This window comes from Anomaloglossus baeobatrachus, unplaced genomic scaffold, assembly GCF_048569485.1.
Source record: "Anomaloglossus baeobatrachus isolate aAnoBae1 unplaced genomic scaffold, aAnoBae1.hap1 Scaffold_212, whole genome shotgun sequence".
In the NCBI taxonomy this organism is placed as follows: Eukaryota; Metazoa; Chordata; class Amphibia; order Anura; family Aromobatidae; genus Anomaloglossus; species Anomaloglossus baeobatrachus.
Window position 1 is genome coordinate 413,370 of NW_027441982.1, and position 4,806 is coordinate 418,175.

The 4,806-nt window shown below is 44.0% G+C and overlaps 1 pseudogene; it reads left to right on the forward strand.

Moving 5' to 3' along the window:
• The first annotated feature begins 265 nt into the window (after positions 1 to 265).
• On the forward strand, positions 266 to 471 carry LOC142261077 (U2 spliceosomal RNA; annotated as a pseudogene).
• Positions 472 to 4,806: the final 4,335 nt, after the last annotated feature.

The window sequence follows — 4,806 nt, forward strand, 5'->3', positions numbered from 1 at the left end:
AAATGTCTTCTGTAGGCGTGGGTTTGTCTCCCTCTCCCTAAGATGTGTCCGGTATAGGCCAGGGTGCCACTCAAGGCCGTAACCAATTCGGGTTATAGCTTCTCGGCCTTTTGGCTAAGATCAAGTGTAGTTTCGGAGGACGCTACCTTGGTCGGTACTGGAAGGTGCCTGGGATTGCACGTCTGCCGGCCTTGAGGGAGTGTGTGCGCCTTCTGGTGACACATAGCCCTCTTGTGCCTGGACGGTTCCCAGGCAACGGGAGGCGATCACCTTTGTTATTTTGAAGTCCTACTGATAAACAGAAAAAAAAAAAATTAAATCTGTTCTTATCAGTTTAATATCTGATACGTCCCCTCTCTAGGGACCATATATTAAATGGATTTTTAGAACAAGGAGATGGAAAAAATCTTGCTCTGTCCACTCCACGCATTGACCTGGTATTGCAGTACCTCCAGGACCGGTGCACCCCTTCTTAACCGAGTTTCCAAAAGCAGAACTCAATTCACCTGATTCAAATGAGCCTCATTAGTGAATTGAAAGAAAGCAAAAACTTTATATGCACCTCAATTTGGCCAATTCACTTTTCACACTTTCACCCTTTTTTTTTATCTTTCACACCTTTTACTTGCTTTATTGATGCAAAAGCTGTGCCAAATAGCAAACTCATCTCCACTCAACTTGACCAACTCTGCTATGTCCCGTGCAGTATCTTATTCTCAGTCTTATCTAGATCATTTGCAATTGAATAGAATAGATCCCTTTTGGACACATTGGATTCAGCTGCTGCAGTGACTGCAGGTGTTAGAAGATGCAGACTTGGCATCAGGTGCTGTCTATCAGATTCCACTCCAATTAAAGCTTCCATTGTTTTTCGGTGTTTTCTTTGAGCAATGTCTTTAGTGATCTGTTGGCTCCCTCTCCTGGAGGAAGAGTTTGCTTGCTCTTGGACTTTCAAAAAGAGAGGTCATGATAGACATTTAGCTTCTGAGCCCAATTGGGGACAGTCATGGGTGATGAATGTTTTGCAACCTGCTGCGAAGCCTGATACCGCAATATAAGGAACGTCAAATACTAAGAATGGGCGGCCTATGAAAGAATTAGTACTTTCATTAAGCATACTTAAACGGCTAATTGGGAATAGACAAACTGTAAAAAGCCCTCTGAGAAAGCCCCTCTCTATCCTTTGTCAGTAAGCTTTTCTGTAGTCTGCCTGTTGATGTATTTTCCGTTTGAACAGTGCACAACATGAAGTGACGGAACACTGGCTTGTCACAATGTCCCCCGCTGACATCACAATAGCGCTGCTGCCTAGAAAGCCAGCTGCGCAGCAGAAGTTGCTCTTTGGGTGGGATGGTGGGCTAATGTATCTATTCCTGCTTGGTGAGAGTTTGACATGATCTAGAGCAACGAGTTCCAGCGGCTAGCGGTTGATTATTGGCTGTAATGGGGCTTTCTGGCTGGTGCTAGCCTTTCTTCTTAGCACACAGGAACCACAATCCCTACACCATGCTTCGATGGATTCTCTCATCCCAGCCCAGTAAAACTACATATTTCACACAGTTATAGGCAGCCCATGGGCATTCACCTGGATTAAAACCCATAACAGCTCATAGACCAAACAATCAATCTACCACTGGACCAAAGACAGGAAGCTAAATCCACTGCCTGCGGTAACTAACTTAATCCTATAGGCTACTCACACAACAAACCCAAGAGAAAGGAAAAAAACATGGCTTCGATTATCCATCCAATGAAAACGCATAACCATTGTGAGCCATTGGACAATGCAATTGCACACATGGTGACATGGTGCACGGCCCAATGAATCAAGTCTGTACTTCATATTCACGGTTTAAGCCCTTGGGTTTTAATGTGTCCAGAGTACATATCCAGAAAGATTCCCTTTTTTTGTGCTAAGCACAAGTCAACAATACATTGTAAGCAGATTCTATTACCAGTCCCACACCATTTTGTGACGCATAATCACACAGTGGCCCAATTAAGATTCCAAGTCATCGAACATGTCCCAGCCATACGCAGAGGAGGCAATAGAATTAGGAAGCTCAAAGAAAGGGAATCTTTCTGGATATATACTCTGGGCACGTTGGAACCCAAGGGCTTAAACCATGAATATGAAGAACCGACTTGATTCATTGGGCCGTGCACATTTTTTCTAACGCCCGGTTCTTTTTCGTGTTCACACTATATATGGTTCCACTATGTATGGAGTTCCATTCTTCCTTGTTTTTTATTTGTCATGTTTGTCATGTCTGATCAACTGGTTACATTATGTCTGATTACCTTGTCTAACAGTTTTTTCTCCCCTTTCTTTACCTTCCATGTTCCCATAGTCACGTGAAATATCCCTGTTGCACTTGATTACGGCTCACTATTCACTATAGGATGTCTTATATCTAACATCACACTCTCACCCATCAGCACTCTATAGGTTTGTATAAGGTATGCGCTTACACATCCGGTCCTCCATAGGTATTTCCACTTATGTAACACTATCCCTATGATCACTCATAACTCATACCCTTGTAGTCAATTACAGCCTCCTCTCTCCCCCCCTCCCCTTCTCCCTTTCCATCTATAATTTTGCCATATATACTAGCAAACACTCAGTGTACCTAGTGGCATCCTATTCGTGGCTATTGGACCTTGCTATAGTCCCACTAGTGCCAAGACATTTGCAGAGCGCATCTGCCTGCGTTGCACACTCCAACTAATTATAAGTAAGCCATTATACTAGCAAACACTCAGTGTACCTAGTGGCATCCTATTCGTGGCTATTGGACCTTGCTATAGTCCCACTAGTGCAAAGACATTTGCAGAGCACGTCTGCCTGCATTGCACACTCCAACTTTTTTAAACTAAGCAATTTTACTAGCAAACACTCAGTGTACCTAGTGGCATCCTATACGTGGCTATTGGACTTTGCTATAGTCCCACTAGTGCCAAGACATTTGCAGAGCGCATCTGCCTGCGTTGCACACTCCAACTAATTTTAACTTAGCCATTATACTAGCAAACACTCAGTGTACCTAGTGGCATCCTATACGTGGCTATTGGACTTTGCTATAGTCCCACTAGTGCCAAGACATTTGCAGAGCGCATCTGCCTGCGTTGCACACTCCAACTAATTATAAGTAAGCCATTATACTAGCAAACACTCAGTGTACCTAGTGGCATCCTATACGTGGCTATTGGACCTTGCTATAGTCCCACTAGTGCCAAGACATTTGCAGAGCGCATCTGCCTGCGTTGCACACTCCAACTAATTATAAGTAAGCCATTATACTAGCAAACACTCAGTGTACCTAGTGGCATCCTATACGTGGCTATTGGACTTTGCTATAGTCCCACTAGTGCCAAGACATTTGCAGAGCGCATCTGCCTGCGTTGCACACTCCAACTAATTATAAGTAAGCCATTATACTAGCAAACACTCAGTGTACCTAGTGGCATCCTATACGTGGCTATTGGACCTTGCTATAGTCCCACTAGTGCCAAGACATTTGCAGAGCGCATCTGCCTGCGTTGCACACTCCAACTAATTATAAGTAAGCCATTATACTAGCAAATACTCAGTGTACCTAGTGGCATCCTATCTGTGGCTATTGGACTTTGCTATAGTCCCACTAGTGCCAAGACATTTGCAGAGCGCATCTGCCTGCGTTGCACACTCCAACTAATTATAAGTAAGCCATTATACTAGCAAACACTCAGTGTACCTAGTGGCATCCTATACGTGGCTATTGGACTTTGCTATAGTCCCACTAGTGCCAAGACATTTGCAGAGCGCATCTGCCTGCGTTGCACACTCCAACTAATTATAAGTAAGCCATTATACTAGCAAACACTCAGTGTACCTAGTGGCATCCTATACGTGGCTATTGGACTTTGCTATAGTCCCACTAGTGCCAAGACATTTGCAGAGCGCATCTGCCTGCGTTGCACACTCCAACTAATTTTAACTTAGCCATTATACTAGCAAACACTCAGTGTACCTAGTGGCATCCTATACGTGGCTATTGGACTTTGCTATAGTCCCACTAGTGCCAAGACATTTGCAGAGCGCATCTGCCTGCGTTGCACACTCCAACTAATTATAAGTAAGCCATTATACTAGCAAACACTCAGTGTACCTAGTGGCATCCTATACGTGGCTATTGGACTTTGCTATAGTCCCACTAGTGCCAAGACATTTGCAGAGCGCATCTGCCTGCGTTGCACACTCCAACTAATTTTAACTTAGCCATTATACTAGCAAACACTCAGTGTACCTAGTGGCATCCTATACGTGGCTATTGGACTTTGCTATAGTCCCACTAGTGCCAAGACATTTGCAGAGCGCATCTGCCTGCGTTGCACACTCCAACTCATTATAACTAAGTTGCATTGTCAGGGATATTTATTCTTTATTATTCTGCTGTTAATAAAGCTAGACCACCACTGCAATCTTCACCACCTCTCAATTTTTACTACCACATTTTCAGTCCACAATCTTGTCGCAATCAACATGAGTGGCAAAATGACAGATGCTGGTGGAAAGGGGAAGAGGCGTGGTGGAAAAGGCAAAAAAGGTTTTGTCTGTGGGGAAAGTGGCAAAGCTCCATTATCATCTGCTGAAGATAGACCATCTACCAGCAAAAGTAAGATGTCTACTACTTACCGTGGACAATCCGATGTGCTCCCTTTTTTACGGACACGAACAACAGGAAGAAAGGTAGATGATGGGCAAAAAAGGAAAATGCTTGAATGGATCTCAAGTGGTCCAACAAGTGCCCTCTCAGCCACTTC